Source organism: Protopterus annectens, chromosome 2.part1 (genome assembly GCF_019279795.1).
Source record: "Protopterus annectens isolate FY-2018-M chromosome 2.part1, PAN1.0, whole genome shotgun sequence".
Taxonomy (NCBI): domain Eukaryota; kingdom Metazoa; phylum Chordata; order Ceratodontiformes; family Protopteridae; genus Protopterus; species Protopterus annectens.
Genome location: NC_056729.1, coordinates 1,673,318,522 through 1,673,342,872, shown reverse-complemented (window position 1 = coordinate 1,673,342,872; position 24,351 = coordinate 1,673,318,522).

Sequence of the window (24,351 nt, the reverse complement as noted above, 5' to 3'; positions counted from 1 at the left end):
ACCTTAACCAAGGATGATGCCACTGTAGGAGCAAATGATGACTGACTTTAGTAATTGGTTTAGTTTCTGGTGTCTTTACAGGGGGATTTAATATTTGTCCGCGTGGGAGGACATGGTTAACACACTACTTTGCTTTGCAATGGATAGTCTCCCCTGGGCTTCTGAATATTAACTAAACCTTTATCCCCCTCCTTAGAGCCTTTTTTAGGCAATGCCAAACTGTCAAACCTACTGACATGGCAAATAAAGCCTAAGAAATCTAAAGGAGTTACTGTTCAATGCTAGAAACCTAAAGAACAACCTCCACACCTTACAAGCTCTCCTTACTTTGACGAATATAGATACCTGTGCCATTACCAAGACATGGTTTAAATCCACAGAAAATACTCCAGCAATGTAAGGCTTCAGTGCCTTTAACATGTTTACACCATCAATTACACAGACAGGGACAAAAGTGCCTTTAAAATGTTTAAACCATCAGTTGCACAGACAGGAACAAAACACCAGAAAGTCTCAGTCTATAGTGGCAACAAGCGTACCTCTACTTTGGTTAACCAGGACGATGACCTGGAATTTATTTGTGTGTAAATTACCACAGACAAGGTCCAATACCATATCCTAGCAAGATATAGGCCACCCTCTATGTCCATAGAATCCTATATCTCATACCTAGACCTACTGGAGATACTCACCATTAAGCCAAATACTCCATTAATGGGAGATTTAACTAGTCCTCTATAGACTGGGGAACACACATTGCTTCATAATTCACGGGCACGATGTATGGACTTTATTAACACAAATAGCCTTGTCCAGATAGTACGCATATCCACCAGAAGCCCAAAATTACTGTCCAGTATGCAACTTCCCCTCCAAGTATCACATCCTCCACAAAGCTGTCTCCTGTGAAATAAAAAATCGACCTGGTAACCCCAGCAAACCCTGTGACAGTTAGGAACTATTCCAAAGCAAACTACATCTTATTAAACAATAGTTCATCAACATTCATTGCCCCTCCCAACCCTGAGTTCACAGCAGCCTATGCGGAATTGTTCACAGGGATGCTGTACAGACATAAATGGCTGTACAGAGGCTGCTGTACCTACTAGAATCAGCCCAAAACAAACTCTAAAATAAACCACAGTGGTGGAATCCTAACCTTAATAGTGTATATAACAAATGGAAAAAAGTCATGGTTAAAATCAGGAACAGTAACTCCTATAATGATAGAAGCTCTCTAATTAAACTAAACAGGAAGCTAAGAGGACTAAGTAAGTCCAACAAAGCCATTTATGAGGTCAAGATAGCCTCACAGGCTAAAGACAGCCACAAGGCCTTCTACAGCTATGTCTAAGACCTCAAAGGCAGCACACACAAGTGTGCCAAACTGGTGGTCAATACAATCCCCTTTAATGAGCAGAGTGACATAGCGAATTTGCTGGCTGACAAATTCAGGTCAAATTTTACCCCCACCCCACTCTCCCCCATCTCTTCCCATAAAATACCTACTAGCATAACCCTGCAACTGTTAACAGAGACAATGTCCTAGTGGTGCTCCCTTAGGCTGATAACACAGCCTCAATGAGCCCCAACATATCCCAGTATGCTTCTTAAATAGCTTTAAGTATGACCTGTCAGCACCACTTGAGTCACTTTTTAACTACAGCCTCAAGACAAGCTTTATATAGTTATCCCTCTTCACAGGAATAGACCAACAGCCAATCCAGGAAAAAACAGACCTATTAGTCTGACTAGTCTAATATGCAAAGCCATGAAATGAATTATCATGGAAATGATCAACATACCTGTAGATCCTAAACATACCACCATTTAGGATGTGCATGCGAAAAGAATTTGGCATACTCTTGGACAGACGTGATTGGAAAGCAGATCCAGTACCCGTTCTATTTCAAGTTTTATTCTTCTGCCCCATAAGGCATAATCCAAACAATTTCTTAAGCAATTTGATTCATACTCTGCAGCTCTAGGCAACATCCAGACACTGGGGTCAACCCATTTTGGCTTTGTCAAGAGAATGACATACCTACTAAACCTGGTAGACTTCTTTAAGAGGGTGACCAAGGCAATGGATGAGAGGAAAATGGTGCATACCACCTATATGGACCTAGCTAAGGCATTCAATACAACACCACACTCAGGCATAGCTGATAAACTGAATGAACTAGGCATAACCTACATGACTTACTGGACTGCCATCTGGCTCACAGACATGATTCAGGAAGTGGCATAACCCTACATGACTTACTGGACTGCCATCTGGCTCACAGACATGACTCAGGAAGTCAAGACTGATGATACCACCTCCACTAAGAGACTGCTAACCAGTGGGGTACCTCAGAGCTCTGTGTTGGGGCCGTTCCTATGTGGTATCTACTTTTCAGAGGTAAAGGCTAAATGTCAAGGGCCATTGGCTGACCATGTTTGCAGATGACTGCAAATTGGGAGCTATCATAGAGTTCCCCCCATGAAACAACCATCTTACAAGAGGGTCTAACAAAGACAAATAACTTATGCCAAACTCACGAACTAAAACTCAATGCCAAGAAATGCATTATAGTTTCTTTTGGGAAAACTGCCACCCAGACTAATTACTCCATCAATAGGAAACCCTAAGAGTTGTCCAGATAGTCAGAGATCTGGGAACATATGTAGACAGTGATCTGGCCATTGACCAACATGTGGCCATAATAGTAAGAAAATCATTCTATGTCACCCAACTTGTAGGTAAGGGCATGGCATCCAGGTCCAAGGATGCCATAGTACCATTTTATTTGTCCCTAATCAGACCCATCATTGAGTATAGTGCCTCCTTTGGCATGTTCCTGACTAGACATATGCAACCATTGGAACACCCACAAAAGTTAAGAATCCAGTGTATAAATGCATTATCCTATACAGATCACTTTAAAGCCCTATCTCTATGGGTTTCCTACATGTTACTGAGAGGCAGTTTATGCCCGGCATACAAGGAATCCTTAGATCCAACCCTGATGAGACTTCTACACATCCACAAAATGAACAGCATCAGAACCACTAGCTCCAAGGATTAAATTTTGTTTGTGACATAAATAAGACATATTGGTGAGACAGATATGTGTCTCAGAGGATCCCCATGCTCTGGAAGCAGGGTCCATCTCTAACCCTATTTAAACATAACTATGACCAATGGATGGGAAATGAGAAATTAACCCAGGGCCTGGCTCCCATGTCTCTAGCAGACAAAGGCAGGCAGTAATACCTAAAGCTAACATACCCCCTCCCCCACATGACCTCTAGAAACTTCCTAACATATACCCTCCTAATAAATGTTGATAATATGTAGGGACATAATTGGGTTGTACAGCTAGGCTTACGAAGACTGTGGTGGTCATTAGCCTAGTACATACCTATGAACCTTTGAACGTAAACTGATATATCTTGGTATAAACAGAAAATCTAAATGAAATATAATATGAGGGCCTAATGAATGACTATGCAAGCAGAAGAGGGCAGGTTGGCATAATGGTTGAGGTCTTTACCTCACAGATACAAGGTAAAAGGTTTGATTCTGACTTCTGGTGTTGGCTAGGCTTGTACTAGTCAGCAGACTGATAGCCTAGTATTTGCCTATGAACCTATAAAAACAAACAATGATATAGATGTGATGCAAGATGGCAAGCAGTTCAAAGCATGTATGCAAAATGGTGGATGCAAGAAGTAATGATGGGTCAGACAGAATGGAGGAATTAATATAATATGAATATCATGATGCACATGTGCTTAGAGCTGCAGAGTATGAATCAAATTGCTTAAGAAATTGTTTGGATTATGCCTTATGGGGCAGAAGAATAAAACTTGAAATAGAACGGGTACTGGATCTGCTTTCCAATCACGTCTGTCCAAGAGTATGCCAAATTCTTTTCGCATGCACATCCTAAATGGTGGTATGTTTAGGATCTACAGGTATCAGCCAAACACAGTAACAGCCTAGCTAGGGATGACAAACTGTCACAACTACTGGCAGAAGTCAGCCAAGTATTTTTAAGGGAAATTAAAATATAGAAGAGCATAAAGTCAATGATTTAACTAAAACAATTTGCACCTCAAAATTCCATTAGTCTGCAGCAGTACCTTATACCTTTAGTCCTAAAACTGAAATGGAACAATAGAAACAGGAAAGTGCAGGTGGTAAAACTGACCAGATGGCTTAAACTCGAGTGTTCAAGAAAGATAAATCTGGAGATGTCCATATCTAAGGCGATTTCAATGTCACGTTTAACCCACTACTCAGGACAATACAATATCTCTTGGCAAGAACTGAAGGTATCTTCATATACCTGATGAAGAGTTATCTACAAAAGTTAACCTAACAAATGTGTACTTAAAAAAAAGAAACGGGAGATACTTCCAAGAAATTCCTATAAATTAATATGCATAACGATTTGCGTCGATATGATAGCCTAGTTTTCAGGTACTCCAAGGAAATCTTAATAATCTATGCTACCCAGATGATAATCTGATGACAGAAAAGAATGATGATCAACTGATTAAATTAGATGTGTGCGGGCTTTGTTTTAAACAGAGGCAACAGGACATCTTCTAACATTTTGTATTCCTGAGATGTGATTGAAAATGATGCATTACACAAGCTGTGGATGTGGTCTTAAAGGCATCCAGGTTTTATAATAAAAGTGTGCAGACTTTGTTTTAAACATAGGCAATTATGCACCTTTTAGCATTTCATATTGCTGACATGATAGAAAATGATGGATTATACATGTTGCAAGGTAAGTTGGAGGCTGTCTTAAAGACATCCAGGTGTTAGAATATCATTCAGCTGATGTTATATTTAGGACTAGCAAGCTACTACTGCATTTGTAATAACCCTTTCAATGTTACTGCAGCCATTAAATCATTCTTAGTAAATGGTCTGTATAGAAACAGAAGGAAAGCTGCAAATACACCTTCAGAGCGCAAACTAAATGATGTTGGATGAGGTGCTGTCCACTGTGATCCATCTTTGTCTTAAAATGCCACGCGATGCTTCACAATATGGAATTTGCACCATTCCATCACCCCATTTATTGCAGAAGCACAAGCTGCTTCCTGTAATGTAGTTTTGTTTTCCTCAACCTCCTTTGGCCTTCTGTGTGATGCTGAGGAAATCACTTAACCAGCCAGTGCTCAGGGACAATTTGGAAATTGGGCTAAGCTTCTTAATGGTCTCCAGGACCACATACCTAACAACTTTCTGTTCACCCATTGAACAATCGCCAGGATGATACCTGATCACTGATAAAAGCCAAACATAACCATGTGCAGAATGGCAGAGAAGCCTTTAGCCTAACCTGTTCACTTGCTTCATATTCCGGTAAGGGAGGCGGACGTGCTGATGCTATTACTAAGTTATTATCCTCCTTATCTAAAAATATTGCTTTTGAATTTTTGTTCTTTTGTTCCCTATGGTTTACTTCCTCAAGCTACCTGTGTGCCTGAGGAATTCCTAATTTACGTTGCTTTTTTACCCGACCTTTGGAATTGATTTTGAGCTGTTTAACAAGTTTGATAAGCAAGGATTTTTCTAATTTTCCATTGAATTCGTACTTATTAACCCATTTTGAATAATATTTAATATTGTCGGCGCACTGCGACTGCGTGTATTTTGCGTCTTCTGTTAACGGCGGATTTTGGGGTCTTTTTGCGCAATTATTACCCATTTTGTTCTACCCTTTGATCATTACGTAACTTCTCTTATTTTTTAATGTGGTACCACAGATTTTGTTATAGTCTCTTCAGAATGACTGCCTACGTATTCTGTTTCTCCTGTTCTATGACAAGACAGTAATCTTTTTTATCCCTGACTTGTAAGAAAAATACAGTCTAACAAAAACAATACACATCTAGTCCCTGATCTAAAACAGAAAACAGAAAAAAAAGTAGATTCACCTTACCTGAGCCTATGTGATTGATCACCAATTCGCGGAGACCCGTCCTTCAGTCGCAGATCAGAAAGTGGCTGGCCTCTTTTGAACGACAATTCAGTCGGACGGCTTTTCAGATAAGAAGAACCGATTTGGTTTCTTCCCCATATGGTTTCAACTACCTGGCCCATCTGATCCGAGGTGAAGAGAGGATTCCGGTCCGAAGGACCAATCTGTCAAAGGAAAAAACTTCAAAGACTAATTCACGTTAGGTTCAAGCAAGGCACCCTTTATTACTTGCAGCAAGGAGACAAAGCATGTATGCACAGGGTTTGTCTAAATGATTAATGACTAGTAGGTTATACTTATATAGTTCTCTTCCTGTCACATAGGAAATGTTACATTCTATTGCTGACGTAGTTAGACACAGCTTTCTGTATGTTCTACAGAAAATATTGTTAGACTTATTGCTGACCAAGTTAAAATATCTGTCATTCTGCAAAAACATTTTGAGAAAAACAACCTGGCCTTGGGATTATGTCAGTCCATTTCAGCATTTCAATTCTTCTATTGTACTGTTCTAATACATGTGTTACATTTTACCTAGATTTAAGGTACATTTCTAGCTTCAGTACAAGTAATGCTGACTACGGTTTAAACTTTCAAGCATCTATTGTTTTCTTTATCAATAGCTTCTAGCAGCTGCATGTTTTCTCATGGCATAAGCAGAAATCAATATCCCTTTGTTAATTTTCATGACATTAGCAGAAATGAATTACTTCTTGTTATTTGCTGACATTAGCAGAAAATAGAATGCTTCTTGTTAAGTTTCTAATGGCTGTGCAGATTCATGCAGTGTGAACAGAATAAATGTATTAACCCTTTTAAATCTCAAATGCACTAAATGCACTAAGCATGCATATTACTATTACATATTTTTCTAACAAAAATAAAGCAAAACAAAACAAACCATCAGCCACCAATCAACAACCATCCATGATGGGAGCAAACATCTAAACCCAACAGTGTTCCCTATATCGCTATATATAAACACATCATCATGTCACAGAAGTATTAAAATACATTATAACAGAAGCATGTACCCCATCAGCACTACCACACTATAATAGATTAGTAACCATAAAATTCAATAGCAGAGCAAGAGAAGCCAACAAAAATCCCCAACAAATAAGATTTAATTACCTGTTCTAACATGGAAAGAAATCAATCAATTTACTGTACAGTATTGCCATTTAATTTAAATTTGAAATAGTTCTACTAGTTATGTAGACCACTTTTTTAGGTTCAAAAATTCACTTATTTAAGACAAAACTTACATTTTAATTAATATGCCAGACACAAATCATACTGAAGTAGGTGCTTTGAGTCATTTAGCAGGAACAGCTATTTTAGATTCATTTTTTTTTCCCTTTTTAACGTCAGTGCAGGAGTTCTTGTCAGTAGCTCTCTTCAAGGAAGGCGATGACCAATCAATATCTTCAAGAATAGATATAACATTATTATTTTTGATGAATAAGGAGGCTTCTTCTAAGTTGTTAAAAGTTCTCATTTCATTTAAATAGAAGAATTAAATTCTGGCAGGAAAAACAAGCTGCACTTTGATATTATTTTGCTTAAGTAGTTTTAGAAATGGCCAAGCTTTTTTCCTCTCTTCCAATACTCTGGAGGAAAAGTCACTGTCAAATCTGATTACATTTTAATTATATTTTAAAGGACATTTTCTCCAAACTATTTTTAGTCCCAGTTCCTTGTCCAGATAGGACAAAAATGTTATTACAATTGACCTTGGAGGTATAGAAGATGAAGTTGAAACTGGCTTCCTTACGGCTCTATGTGCCCTTTCAATGCCATATGAGAAACTTTCTTTTTGTTCTAAAATTTCAGGAATCCAAGAATTTAAGAATGAAATAATGTCTTCACCTTCAGTTTTCTCAGGCAGCCCGAAAATTCTGATGTTGGCCCAGCTCTCCCTGTTTTCCAGATCATCCACTTTATTGAGAAGCCATGTATTCTGTTTGAGGAGAAAATCTTTCTGAATTTCCTCTTCCTTGAGCCTTCCCTTAATATCATTCAAAGAAGTTTCTCTGTTTTTTATTTTAGTATGATGTTGCTGAAGCAGTTCCTTAAATACATCAGTTTGTTTTTTGACAGTTCTCTTTGAGGTTTTGTATATTATGTTTAAAATCATCCACTTTCAAAGGCAGTTCTTATAAAGTAGTACACACCAATTGCTGTTCTTTTTAAAAGCCACTTCAGAGTAAGAATTCTTTGAGATACTCATCTCCACAAGTTGTTGTTTATAATATCTGCCCTGGTCATTTTATTGACTTTAGAGACCAGGAAGAAATAAATGAAGTGTGGTCACTGATAGTATTTGGGAGGATATTTAACGTTTTCAGACTGTTATGTATGTTTATTAGCAGTACATCTAACAGTACACATTTACCTGTGGCTGCATTATGCTAGGTATCATTTTAACAACAACCACCTACTGGCAAATCAAACAACAAACATATAAAAGAAAACAGCTAATATGCAATAATGTAGGAATCATTATTCCCGAGTAAAGACAATAAAATTAACACAACCTGTCCTTGTAACAGTGAAACGTAAGTGACAGCACTAAGCAACTGCAGCTAAATAATGTATTCCACCATATGAGTTCTAATGACTACTCCAGAATTTAACCAATCCAGAACATTATTAGATGGCTTCAGACAGGCCTATTTCCCAGCTGGATGTCTTCCCTATCTTGAATTTTCTGATGAAATAAATCAACAAACTGAAACCAATTGGACCATTTAGACTTTTTCACCTTCCAGAAGTGGAAGAACACCAGTATGAAGACCACCACGATAATGCAGCAAAAACTTCTTTATTTAGGTACAAAAAGAGATGAGCGCTTTCACGTACGGACTGTACGCTTCTTCAGATCTATTTAATTGTGTCAGAACTAGTTCCTTATATAGCACAGATAGATAATAGATTGCATCAATTATCCACTTAATGTAGTAATTACAGAATTAATTGCAAAAAGCTGTTATATCTATTAAAGTGTCAGTGCAGTTTCTGAAGAGTTGTAAAAGCTATCTCAATCTATAGACAAACAAATTCAAAATCAAGCATAAAAATCTTCCTGTCCATATCGCATAAAAGCCTCAGCACTTAGATAAGTTCTATGAAATAAAATGATATAAGAAACATAAAAAAGTACAGAGACATTATATATGTATCTAGAATTGCCCTTATACATAAAAGGTTGGAGATGTTGATGTGTAGAAGGTACTTTTTAACTATATCTATATAAACCTGGATGTAGCCCTATATCTGAAGCTAGAATAAATGAGACTGTCAAAATTGGCTTAGCACTTTTATCTATTTTGACAAGACAAAACAAACAAAGTTTTGCATGTTTAACTAAACTGGAGGCTAAAATATATAAATAGGTATGTTTATTCCTTTTAAAAAGTGTTAAAGTATAAAAATATAAAAATATATATGTCATAGAATCTCTAAAAAATGTACCTATATGAAATGTACAAATGAAAACTATATTAAAAATAGAGGCAATATATATGTATTATAATTTTTATTATAATTTTTATGATATTTATAATATTTATGTATAGTTATGGTCTAAAAAAGTTCTACATAGGCAATAATATTAGAATAAATAGTATAAATAAATAATAAATCAAAATAGATCTATGTAATACAAACATAGAATATTAATTTCATAGTTAGTGGCATTTATTATAGCATAGAATGGGTTTAATAAATTCATATATCTTAACAAAAATGTATTGAGAATGAATATTAAAAATATATGTATCTGATGTTTATTTATGTGTCTAAATATGGGAATCATAATTAATGTATTATATTATTTATATTATTTATATATAAAAATAGTAGTTAAGCCTCAAGAATAATACAAAGTATGGAAGTAAATGTGGCAATAAAACATAGATCAATCACTAAGATTTATTATTTTATTTTAAACTTCTCTTTTTAAGTACCGATCTGACACTAATATACTGATTCAGACCTGGGCTATAGTGTGCTTTAAACCTAAGGATCCATTGTAATTCTATGCTTTCTAATTCATTAAATGTGTCACCTTTCCTATTATTTGGATGTACAAGTTGTAGTGTTCTAAATCTGAAACTATGATCAGGATTATTTGATATGTGTTTAGCAAGGGCATTTTTCTGATCTTTTTTCCTAATGTCGTATATATGGTTATATATGCGTTCTTTCAAAGGTCTTGTTGGCATTCCTATGTAGAACGCATCACAATCCTGGCAATTTGCTAGATATATCAAATTTGAACTAGTGCAAGTTGATTTAAAATTAGGTTTAAAATTAATATCTAGCTTGAGATGTGTAAAATTTATATCGTTGGAGATATAGCTACACATATTACATGTATTACATGGATGAGTTCCTAATTTATTATATCTAGTCCATCCTTCTGTTTCATCAAGTTGTTTTATGTCATGTACCTTACTAGACTTGTCATTATACTTTTCAATACATAGTAGTCTTTTAAGGTTCTTGCTGTTAGTATAAATAAACCTTGGTTTTGTTCCTATCAAACTCTTTATATCATCATTGGTAAGGAGAATATGCCAGTTTTTTTGTATAATCTCAACAACAGATCTATTGTCACTGGTATATCTAGTTTGAAAAGGTATAACACTTTTCTTCAAACTATAACCTCCTTGAGCCTGATTTAGGCTCTTTTTCTGTATAGAGGAAGTTTGAAATGAGCCAGAGGGCTGTTTAACCAGTTGAATCAATTCCTTACTATAATTTCTCTCTATAAACATGTCTTCTAATTTCAATATTTGTTCCATTCTGTCTCCATGGTCCTTGCATAGTTTATTAACCCTAGTATACTGACCCTTTATAATATTGCGAAATATGTGTCTGGGGTGCATGCTACTATATTCTAATAATGTGTTCTTCCAACAGGGTTTCCTGTAGATGGTATGACTTAGATGACCATTGTCATCTTTAATAATAGTAATATCAAGAAAATTTATTTTAGTTGTGGAATGTTCAATGGTAAATTTAAAGAAGGAAGTAGTGGCTTCTAGATGTTCCACAAAATCAAGGAATTCTTCTAGCGTACCATTCCAAAAGATTATGATATCATCCACAAACCGTTTATATAGTAACATCTTTTCAAAGTTAACATTATTGAATAAGTGCATGCACTCCCAGTAATAGACCACAAGATTCGCATAAGTATTCGCACAGGGAGTGCCCATGGCCACTCCCCATTGTTGCAGAAACAAGGTATTGTCATACATGAAGACATTATTATTTAATATGAGATCTAGAATGGCATTCAAAAGAATCTGTTCATTATTATTAAATTTACCTATATTGTGAATAATGTGTCTAATAGCTTCAGAACCATAGCTATTCGGAATAGAGGTAAATAAATTCTTCATGTCCATAGTTATTAGAAGACTGTTAGTAGGGATACCCTCTTTAAAATCTCCTAGTACATCTAGCAACTGATATGTATCTTTTAAGATGGAAGCTATATCATCAATAATAGGTCCTAATTTCTTTTCTATATATACTGACATAGTTTCAGTAACCCAACCATCTCCAACCACAATCGGACGTAAAGGTGGTGGTATTATGCCTTTGTGTATTTTAGGCAGCCCTTTTATGTATGGAATCTTGGGTTGCTCTATTAAAAAATACTGATATAATTCCTGGTCTATCTGTCTGCACATCAGGAAGTCATATAGTTCATGGTGTACTGAAAAGATAACTTTTGTCAGGTCATTAGTATTTATCTCCTTATAGGTGTCGGTGTCTCTAAGCATAGTATGCATTAGGTTGTTATATAATGTATTATCTAATATCACTATGCCGCCCCCTTTATCGGCAGGTTTAATTACTATATTCTTATCATGTTGAAGGGCATATAAAGATTCCCATTCAGAATGTGATATATTAGTATATAAATTTTTCATTTTATTATTAAAATGTCTATAAAAATCTGTTTCACAGGCTTTTGTGAAGCATTCAGTAACTGGTGTCTGGGAAGGAGTAAAAGTACTCTTCCTTTTAAAATTATTAGCCTCCATGTTATAGTTAATAGAATTGGCTCTGTTTTTTTCAAAAATGCATTTCAGATTAACTTTACGAACAAATAGCCGCAGGTCAATTAACACTTCACTAATATTACTAACCTGGGCTGGTATGAAGGATAAACCTCTATTTAGTAATACATAGTCAGTCTCAGTTAAAGTCCGTTGTGAAAGGTTAAAAATTAAATTCTCTATTCCCTTCTCCGGTTTCTGTTGCCGAATGTCGCTTCTTCCCCAGAGTACTTTCTTTTGGTACGGCCTCTGCTCCTCGATCTGCTCTGGAAGTTCTTCCGAAACTTCAGTGGTAGGGGTAAAAAACCCTCTAGATTACCTTGTTTAATTTTGGGTTTGGCACCTTGTATACTCGCATTCTGTTGAGCAAATGCTTGTTGGTTAGGAGGGGGAGTGTCTCTCACCTCATGGTTCGATATGTTCAGTGATGCAGATGACGTAGGGGCTTCAGTTGTAATGACCGGATTCCTTAAGGTGGAGTTGGTATTCATTGAAGACGGAACATTACTCTGGTTAAGAAAATGTTCTTCGGTTTGACCAGAGTTCACACTAAACACATTTTCAGTTGTAGTAACTTCTCGGTATCTCGGCCAGGCAAAAACATGATTATTGGCAAAATCTGTGTGGTCTCTGTAGAGTTTGCGTGTTTTTATCTGTTGTAGTTTGTCGACATAAATAAAAAGCTGATTGTACATATTATCTAGTCTCTGTTGAAATTGCTCCTCCTTAAAGTTAGCCATAATGTCTTTTGTCAGAGTTTCAGCCTGTGTGTTAAGGTCTTTCTCGATCGGTGAAAAATATTCAATTAGAAGCCTTATGTAGTTGAACCCCAGATCCAAGTTTAACTGTTGCCATTTTCTTAATAGCTCGGGGTGGGTTTCTCCGTATGAAGGCATACAGAGAACTCTCATTCCCCTTGGGATTACTTTAAAGTGTAAACACGCTTCTAAGTGGCGTCTCTGCCAAGTGAGTCTATATAGTTTGCATAATATGTTTTCTAAATCTCTTATGGCGACATTGAAGTCTTTTAGCTTATCAGTATTGCCTTTCTCTGTATTTAACACAGTTGAAGTGAACTCCATATTAATACTTAGTAAGGGATTATCTTTCAATTCTAGCAAGTTGTTCCATTTTCTTACCCCACATTGTTTATTTGGTGCATAGTCCAGTTCAATTGCAATAGCATCCATCGTGTGCAGGCAGCCAAGGATAAAGTAGAAGCAGCAACAAGTATATAACACAATCCCAGCTAGCCTCCAAAGGTCCTCACCACTAAAACAGATAGATATCGTTGAAGAACACCAGTATGAAGACCACCACGATAATGCAGCAAAAACTTCTTTATTTAGGTACAAAAAGAGATGAGCGCTTTCACGTATGGACTGTACGCTTCTTCAGATCTATTTAATTGTGTCAGAACTAGTTCCTTATATAGCACAGATAGATAATAGATTGCATCAATTATCCACTTAATGTAGTAATTACAGAATTAATTGCAAAAAGCTGTTATATCTATTAAAGTGTCAGTGCAGTTTCTGAAGAGTTGTAAAAGCTATCTCAATCTATAGACAAACAAATTCAAAATCAAGCATAAAAATCTTCCTGTCCATATCGCATAAAAGCCTCAGCACTTAGATAAGTTCTATGAAATAAAATGATATAAGAAACATAAAAAAGTACAGAGACATTATATATGTATCTAGAATTGCCCTTATACATAAAAGGTTGGAGATGTCGATGTGTAGAAGGTACTTTTTAACTATATCTATATAAACCTGGATGTATTCCTATATCTGAAGCTAGAATAAATGAGACTGTCAAAATTGGCTTAGCACTTTTATCTATTTTGACAAGACAAAACAAACAAAGTTTTGCATGTTTAACTAAACTGGAGTCTAAAATATATAAATAGGTATGTTTATTCCTTTTAAAAAGTGTTAAAGTATAAAAATATAAAAATATATATGTCATAGAATCTCTAAAAAATGTACCTATATGAAATGTACAAATGAAAACTATATTAAAAATAGAGGCAATATATATGTATTATAATTTTTATTATAATTTTTATGATATTTATAATATTTATGTATAGTTATGGTCTAAAAAAGTTCTACATAGGCAATAATATTAGAATAAATAGTATAAATAAATAATAAATCAAAATAGATCTATGTAATACAAACATAGAATATTAATTTCATAGTTAGTGGCATTTATTATAGCATAGAATGGGTTTAATAAATTCATATATCTTAACAAACCTTCCAGAAGTGGTAATTTCCCATCTTCTTCTTCTTTTTCTTTTGGCTGTTTCCATTAGGGGTCGCCACAGCTGATCATTTGTTTCCATTTCTTCCTATCCTCTGCATCATGCTCTTTCACACCAACCGCCTGCATGTCCTCTCTCATCACATCCATAAACCTTATCTTAGGCCTTCCTCATTTCCTCTTACCTGGCAGCTCCATCCTTAGCATCCTTTTCCCAATATACTTAGCATCCCTCCTTAGCACATGTCCAAACCAACCCAATCTCGTCTATCTGGCTTTATCTCCAAACTGTCCAACCTGAGCTGACCCTCTAATATACTGATTCCTAATCCTGTCCATCCTCGTCACACCCAGTGCAAATCTTAACATCTTTAACTCTGCCATGTCCAGCTCTGACTCCTGACTTTTTGTCAATTCCACTGTCTCCAACCCATATAACATATCTGGTCTCACTACCCTCTTGTAGACCTTCCCCTTCACTCTTATTGGTACCCATCTGTCACAAATCACTCCTGAAACTCTTCTCCACTCACGCCACCCTGCTTGTATTCTCTTCTTCACCTCTCTTCCACACTCACCATTACCCTGAACTGTTGATCCCAAGTATTTAAACTCATCCACCTTCCCCAGCTCTACTCTCTGCATCCTCACCATTCCTCTATCCTCCCTCTCATTCACACACATATATTCCGTCTTAGTATTGCTGACCTTCATTCCTCTCTTCTCTAGAGCATATCTCCACCTCTCCAGGGTCTCCTCAACCTGTTCCCTACTGTCAGTACAGATCACAATGTCATCCGCAAATATCATAGTCCACGGGGACTCCTGTCTGATCTCTTCTGTCAACCTGTTCATCACCATTGCAAATAAGAAAGGGCTCAGAGCTGATCCTTGATGTAATCCCACCTCCACCTTAAATGCACGTGGTAATCACCCAAACCAGTTTCAAACTTAGCTTGTTCATTCAACACTTAATAAAGATCCAAATAGACTAGAGACCCTGTGGTTTTCCATCTTCTGCTAACACACTTTTTAAAACCGATTAACACTGTATTTAAGTGACTAAATTCTACATAGGAATGTTTTTTTTTACATTAAAGGAACCCCTGGAGAAGATCCATGGGCTTTAAGACAAATTGATCAGACCCATTACTTGGCAAATACATTGAACCAGTTCCCTAAAGCCATTCAAATTAGGACAGTCCCAAAAGATATGCAGCCAATACCCAGCAACATCTGACTGGCAGTGCCAACAGAAGGAGGAAGCCCCCAGGAACATGTTACCAAATCTGGCTGGAGTGTAGAAATACTTGAATGGACACTGCGAACAGAAGAACGAAACCTTTGAGAATGAGAGGCATACCTGGGGGTCAACATAACCCTAGGCCAATCAGTCCTATCAATGTCCACATTCATAGGTTCCTAGGTTCCTAGGTGCATACTAAGCTAACAATTACTGGCCTACCCTTGCACCTAAGTGTATCTCACAAAATATTTATTTATTTATTATTTATTTTATTTTACATTTATTGACCGGGTTAGTCTGGCTGGGCAGGTGTCCTTTTTCAGCAGTGACCCAGGGAGAAAAGCTCCATTAACGTACAAATATAGCAGTCAAGTATAAGGATTACACAGCATAGTCTAACAAATAGAGTACGCAATAAAAAAGAAATAAACAAGCTATTTACAGTCTTTACATTACAATCACGAAAGAAAAACAACTATTTACAGTCTTTACAATACAATTTGATTAAATGGTAGTTTAGAATCAAGGCTTTATAGAGTATAGCAAAGAAGTAAGATGTGAAGATGAGTGTACGTAAAATGGCGGAGGTTTAGGAATTAGTATAGAAAAGAGGGAGGTTGGAAGTAAGAAACAGCCTGAAGAAGGGCAGGGAGGACGGGGATTTAGAATAGAAAAGTTTGATTTGAGATGAGAACTGGAGGTCGAGAGTAGAACATTTGTGGAACTTCAGGAGAGTGGGTAAGTAAAGTAGAATAGTATGATAGAAGAGGGAGAAAGAGGGATACAATTAATATATTTTTATGGTGGCTGAGTACAGTGGCAGTACCAGTGATTTTCGAGGTGTTCTTTTAATGCTGCTTTGAATAATTTTGTGTTGGTAAGGGACCGTACCTATTGAGGTAGTTTATTCCAGGACATAGATGGGTGATAGCTATACAGTTTACATCCAGTTTTAGTTTTGGGTTTATAGATTTGGAGTAAGTTTTGGTTAGAGCTTCTAAGTTGCGTGGAGGGAGTGTAATAAGAAATAAGTGGTGCAAGTGTTGGACAATATGAAGGCAAGTAAAGGATAGAGTGAAGAATGGAGAGTTGAGAGAGTACAAGATGGTGAGGTACTTCTAACCAGTTCATTTGTTTTAGTGAGATGCAGTGATGGGATTTATAGTTTTGATTTGCTGCAAATCGTGCTATTTTATTGTAGGAGGTTTCAAGCTTGGTGAGAAGGGTAGAGTCAATAGTAGTAAGGATCTGGGAGCCATACACAAGACTGGGTAAGAGGTATGATTGGGAGAGCATAATCTTGGCATCAGAGGAAAGGAATTTTTTTGATCTGTAGAGTAGTCCAAGTTTTTGATCGGTCTTTTTGATACAGTTATTGATATGTATGTCAAACTTCAATTGGTCATCTGTGGTGATTCCTAAGAGTTTGGTGCTAGGTTCTACTTGTATGGAGGTGTTGTTAAGAGATAGAATGGAGAAAGTAGATTTGATATGGGACAGATTTTTAGGGAGAAACAGTAGCAGTTTTGTTTTTTTGGATTTTAGTATGAGTTGATTGTCAGTAAGCCAAGATTCTATTGAGTTAAAGGCAGTTTGGGTGGCAGAATGGAGTTCAGAGAGGGAGCTGTGAGTAACATTTCTGCTGTTTGTTTCCCACCCTCCCTCCTTGTTGGTATAGTGTTTTTATAGTTGGTGGCTTTGCAGTTGCCCGCCCCTAGTGTAAATTTGATCTGGCACCCTCCTCCCAGTCTAGTGTCATTACCACATTCTACCCAGTACAGGGAGAGCATTTGAGAAGGCCAATCAGCTTAGTTTCTGCTACTCCTTTCTCTCTTTCCACAAAAAAAAAAAAAAAAAAAAAAAAGTGTATCTGCTTTTACTGTATTTGTGTTTTTTCCTACTTTATTTTGCTTTTGCGTCATCTTAAAAGTACTCAATTGTATTTATTACTGTTTGGTGAAACTCATTGTAAGCCTTTTAGTTTAAGCACCTGGGCTTCAGACCAGTTTTACATTAGGAAGGTTTGTGGTCTGCACTGTAGTGGCAGAACAGGTAGCTTACATCCTTCTAAGTTGGGAAGTGCTGATTGAGGGCTCAGTGTCTGTTATTCTAAAAGTGTATTAATTCTGGTTTAAGCACTTGGGCTTGAGGCCAGTTATTTTACATTAAGAGGGTTTGTGTTCTGCACTCTTGTGGGAGGAGAGGCTGGACTCTGTTCTTCTGAGCTGGGAATTTCTGGTTAAAGCTTATAGTGCCTGCATATTTGAACTGCTTCTTACTGAAATTGGTACACCTCATTTGCTGTAGCATAGACTAGATCCAGGCCTGCTGAATCTAGCTTTGTTTGTATAACTTGAGCACTAATCCAGGCATTCTTTAAAGTATTCACTTGTATTTATTACTGCTGGTAGTAACTTGATTAAAGTGTAGCTATCATTTCTAAGTCTTTTGGATTAAGCACTTGGGCTTCAGACCAGTTGTTTTACATTAGGAAGGTTTGTGGCCTGCACTGTGGTGACAGAACAGGTAGCTTACATCCTTCTAAGTTGGGAATTGCTGATTGAGAGCTCAGTGTCTGTTATTCTAAAAGTGTATTAGTTCTGGTTTAAGCACTTGGGCTTCAGGCCAGTTATTTTAAGTTAAGAAGGATTGCAGTCTGCACTCTTCTGGGAGGAGAGGCTGGACTCTGCCCTTCTGAGCAGGGAATTTCTGGTTAGAGGCTTATAGTGCCTGCATATTCTAACTGTTTCTTACTGAAATTGGTACACCTTGTTTGCTGTAGCATAGACTAGATCCAGGCCTGCTGAATCTAGCTTTATTTGTATGCTTGTTGTTTGTTTATTTCCCTGAAACGCTAATTCCACCTAAAACGCGGCCTTTTAGCACTTCTGTGGATCCCTAGTGATATCTGCATTGCTTACTGTACATATTTCCTTGTCTCACTTGAAAGAAAGTTACTGTTTGTCGTTTTTGCATTTAAGTTACCTGTAGCACATTGCATTTAAGCTACCTGGCACTTGCTCACTAAAGCAATTATATAAGTCAGCTCTAAAAAATTAAAAGCACTACACCGTCACAAACTCCCCTTGAGTACCTTGTTCCCCATTGGCCCTTTTTTTCAATTATAAAGGAATTCCCAATACTATTCTAGCATGTCCAAAGGTCAGTTGTCAATCTCCTCTCCAGTCCAGCTGGTGAATCTGGGAATCTTGAGGCATTGTTACAACTGCCTCATGTACACAGACAACCAACTCCTCCTCCCAACAAATTCCAACACATGTGAGAGATGCAACCATATAGCCAAACTGGAGGCTAAGCTCTCTCAACTCAGTACTGGTGTAACCAGTCAGGAGAAGAAGGAAACCACACTCACTACAATTCCAGTCTCACATAGACCTACCACGACAACAAACCAAACACATAAACACACAAAAACATACTCAGAGGCTCTAAATAAAAATCTGCCTAAGCAGCAGAGACCTCCAAAGCAGACACCCAAGCAACCGCTACCGCAAAACAAAACACGTGCAACACATAGCTCACAAAGCCAGTGTGCCGAACAGTCACAGCCCTTAAGGTGAAACAACACACCTGATACACTTGTAATAGGTGACTCTATCGTCAGGCACACTGACGTCCCGCTCACAAGGCTGAACAAGGAGAAGGTCACGGTGAGCTGCCTGTCGGGCGCTAGGATCCACCACATAACACAAGCACTCAGGTCACTCCAAGGCAAGTACAAATATGACTCAGTCATTGTCCATGCTGGTGTGAATGACCTGAGACGTACCTCCCTGGACTACATGAAAAGAGACATAGAGGAGCTCTCTGAGCATGTAGCCCAGGCCGGTATGACCCTGACCTTGAGTAGCATCTCACCCTCACCAAGAATGATGCCACAATATGAAGACAAGATGATCAATTTCAACAATTGGCTTAAGTGTTGGTGTCATTCAAAGGGGATCCAATGCCTGTCAGCCTGGGATGACATGCTCGACAAGCCACGATGCTTCGCTAGGGACGGCTTGCACCTGTCACCCCTGGGCTTTCGGATATTGGCAAAGGCTCTTGCTACCCCCATAGTGCCTTTTTTAGGCAAGGCTCAAAAGACAAACCCACCTCCATAGGTATCACAAGGGATAAGAAACTAAGAGTAATGCTACTCAACGCCAGAAGTCTAAACCTCAAGATGCACGCACTCGAAACTCTCCTTAGCATGGAGAACATCTATATCTGTGCAGTAACAGAAATCTGGTTCAAGGCTCCTGAGAGCACCCCAGCACTACCAGGTTATACCTCATACCATGCTTTTCGGCCCCAAAACTTGGACCGAACCAGAAAAGGAGGGGGAGTATCAATATTCGTCAAAGATACCCACACCTCCAGGTTGGTGGCACAGCACGAGGCATCAGAGAATATCCATGTGCAACTAACTGTGGGTAAAACTGCCTTCCAGTTTATAGCCTGCTACAGACCACCCTCCTAAACACAGGAACCCCACTTGGCCTTCCTGAGAATACTGGAAAATATGAAGGTCTCTCCAAACACCATTATATTGGGCGACTTCAACTACCCAAACATAGACTGGGAGCATAATTCTAGCTCCAACACCCTAGCCCAAAGATTCCTAGAATTTATAAACTCAAATGCTATGGAACAACTTGTTACCACTCCCACAAGAGGGGAAAACATACTGGACCTGATCATCACCAACATGGGGACACTATGCTCCAGACCAGAAGTGTATCCCTCACTGGTAAGATCAGACCATAAACTAATCTCACTGGATATTCACATCCTGACCCCACCCCCTGCCCAGAAAACCACAGTGAAAAACTTCTCTAAAGCAAATTTCACACGTCTCAAAACCGAGGCGAAATGCTTCAAAGCCCCGGGCCTGTGGAAAATACGGCCCAGACCGCAGAATCCTTTATAAATGCATTCTATGAACACCTTCAGGAATGCATGGATCTTGCAATCCCAAATAAAACCAAGACCCAATCCTCCAAAGGCAGACGTCCTGTCTGGTGGACCCCAGCCATAAACAAAATATACAATAGAAGGAGGAAGCTACTACATGATAGAGCAAAATCCCAAAAAAGGGAAGGCATCTCTGATCAGTATTAGCAAAAAACTACGGGCACTCATAAAATCGTCTAAGGCCAGCTTCGAGAGAAAAATTGCACAGGACACTAAGGATAATCACAAGGCTTTCTTTGGTTATGTTAGGAACCTGGGTGGGAATTCCCAGATATGCTCAGAATTAGTCCAAAATGACAAAAAATACACCGAGCCCACAGAAATTGCCAACATCCTAGCTGACAGGTTCAGTGCAAACTTCTCCCCCCTCTCCCCACCAATAGGGAAAATATCTATCCCAACAGAGTGCTGCCCCCTGACATCTCAGATGCTCAGGTAAGAGCCGCCCTCTCCAAAGCAAAAAACACAGCATCAATGGGACCAGATGGTGTCCCGGGCTGCTTCCTACATGAACTCCAAAAAGAGCTAAACCCAAACATAAAATTACTGTTCAATCTTAGCCTTACTACAGGATATGTACCCAAAGAGTGGCGTACAGCAACAGTGGTCCCTCTCCACAAAGGTGGTGCCTCAATGGATCCTGGAAACTTTCGCCCCATAAGCCTGACTAGCTTGGTCTGCAAAGCTATGGAAAGGATCATCATGGACCTCATAAATAAAGATATTGGGGACCTACAGATACTGGATCCTACCCAGTTTGGCTTTGTTAAGGGCAGATCCTGCCTCTTAAACCTGGTCAATTTCTTTGAAACAGTCACCAAGGCCATTGACGAGGAGAAGGTGGTCCACACAGCCTACCTGGACCTCGCAAAAGCCTTCGATACAATACCCCACTCGGGCATTATAGATAAGCTCACCAGCTTAAATATAAACCCCTATGTCACTAGATGGGTTGCAAACTGGCTCAAGGACAGAACCCACATGGTTAGAATTGCTGGAGCCATGTCAGACGCCAAACCAGTTACAAGTGGTGTCCCACAAGGCTCAGTCCTGGGACCTCTCTTGTTCGGTATATATTTATCGGCGGTACAGGCCAACATGGAAGGACTGTGGCTGACCAAGTTCGCAGATGACTGCAAACTGGGCGCCATAATCAACTCTCCAGCCAACACAAGCATCCTCCAAAAGGGCCTCATAGAAACAGACAACTGGTGCCAGAGACATGGCCTCAAGCTAAACGCCAAAAAGTGTATAGTCATCCCCTTTGGCAAAAACAAAGTGCCCACAAATTATCACATAGCTGGTAATCCATTAAGTACAGAAGAAGTCATTAGGCACCTGGGGACCCAAGTTGATAGCAATCTCTCATTTGACAACCACGTGGCCAAAGTGGTTAGAAAAACATTTTATATAGCCCACCTAATCATGAAGGAATTCACATCTAGATCAGGGGAGGTCATCGTACCTCTTTACTCATCCCTCATCAGGCCCATAATTGAGTACAATGCCCCTTTTGGGATGTACCTTACCAGACACCTGCAGCAACTGGAAAGACCCCAAAAGTACCTCACCAAGAGGATCAAAGGGCTCAAACAGATGCCATATGCTGCCCGGTTAAAGAAACTCCAGCTCTACTCAGTGGCATACCGCCTGCTCAGAGGCGATCTTTGCCTGACGTATAAAGCCATGTACAACTTGGAATTAATGGACATGCTGCACCTCAGAAAATCCAAATCCCATCGAGCTACGCGCTCGAGAGACTTGAACCTCAGCACTGAAATAAATAGGACATGCTGGAGGGACAGATTCATAACCCAGAGGCTCCCTTCACTCTGGAATAAAATCCCAGTCCAGGTTAGGCAGAGTCCCACATTGACTCTCTTCAAGAGGAATCTTGATGAGTGGATGGGAGATCGTAGGTTTACCCCAGCTATCACTTCTGTGTCACTGTTAGACAGAGGCACAGTATACTAACCTCAAAAAAAGGCATAGCAAAAATAATTTAAAATGGGTGGCGAAAGCCAAACACACTCTGGCTAGGCTTATAAATGCCCTAGGTCAGATAGCCTAGCATGAACCTATGAACCTATGAAGTAGTAATGGTCGAGTCATCAGTGTACTGAACTAGAGAAGACAAGGGGGTGGAAGAGTACAGACTGTTAGTGAAAATATTGAAGAGTAAAGGCCCTAAAATAGAGCCTTAAGGAACACCCATTTTGACAGGTAGAGGTGGTGAGAGTTTGGACTGCCATTTAACTGACTGGGTTCGATTGGAGAGGTAGTTAGAGAACCATGAAACAGCTGCGGGGGAGAAGTTTAGTTCTTGTAATTTGTTTAAAAGGAGAGGATGAGAGATGGTATCAAATGCCTTGGACATATCCAGAAATAGGCAAGAAACTAGCTTATGGTCGTCCCTGGCAAGAAAGACTGTGTAGAAAATGGATAGGAGTGCTGTGGTAGTGCTATGTCTATGTCTGAAGCGATGTTGAGAAGGAGTTAGAAATTTATGCTTAGTAAGATATTGAATGACCTGTTTGTGAACACACTTTACAAGTACTTTGGAAAGGGGGGACAGGATAGCAATAGGACGGAAGTTTGAGATATCAGAGGAGTTACCGCCTTTGTGTATTGGAAGGGTATGAAACTGCTTCCATATGGCTGGGACTTCTCCTTCTGTGATTGAGTGATTAATTAGAATAGATACTGGTAGGGCAAGGGACTCCGACGCTAGTTGGAGAAAGTTAGGAGGAATTTTATCAGTAGATGGGGAGCAGGGTTTTAAGTTGGATAGTAGAGTTTTGATAAAGGAAGTTGGCACTGGTTTGAGGGAGAAAGAGTTGGAGATGGATGTGGTTGAAGAAGGATTTGTGACACGAGGGTTTGAAGTAGATGGTGTGATAGATTTTAATAGCTTGGATATGGAGTCAATAAAGTAGGAGTTAAATAGGGAGGCAATTTCTTTGGGGGTTTGTCTGGGGATAGGTTTGGGGAAGAAGGATTGCCTGGGTGGAGTATCCAGTTAATTGAGTGCCAGAATTTTTTTGAGTTGGATTTTAGTGCAGTAGGAGGGTTATAGTAAAAGTCCTTTTTGTCTTTGTTTATATATTTCTTTGTTAAGTTCCTTGCTTCTCTGTATTTTTTCAGATCTTTAGGAAGTTTAGTTTGGGACCAGATTTTCCAGAGTTTGTATCTATTTTTCATAAGATTGAGAGTAGTTTTGGATAGTCAGGGTGAGACTGTAGATTTGATGCGTATGGTACGAATGGGAGCCAGAGAGTCTAGTATGTTGAGAAAGATGGAGTTGAAGTGAAGGACAGCTTCATCTAATGGGAGGTATTTTAGAATGTCCAAATTAACTTTAGAGAGGATGGTGTTAAGAGTGTCGGGGTTAAAGTTTGAGAGTTTGCGGCAGGTGATGTATCTGGGTGGCTTAGACAGTTGGGGAGAACCTGGTAACTTTTACTGGAGAGTGGTCACCTAAACAGTTTGGGAAGGTTTGGGGGTTGTGGTATTTCAAAGGTTGGGATACTAGTAGCCAGTCTATTAGGGTATGAGTAGTGTGAGAATAATTTTAATGGGTTGGGTGGGTGATAAGCTGAGAGAAGCCATATAAGTTTATGTTAATTTTTGAGTTGTCATTAGTGATAGACAACCAGTTGATATTCACGTCCCCAAGGATAATGCTTTCATTGTGAAAGGTGACTGAAACCTGGTTAAAACCACATATCCCAGATAATGACATCCTTCCCCCAGGATATAACATACTATGGCTAGATCGCCCTAA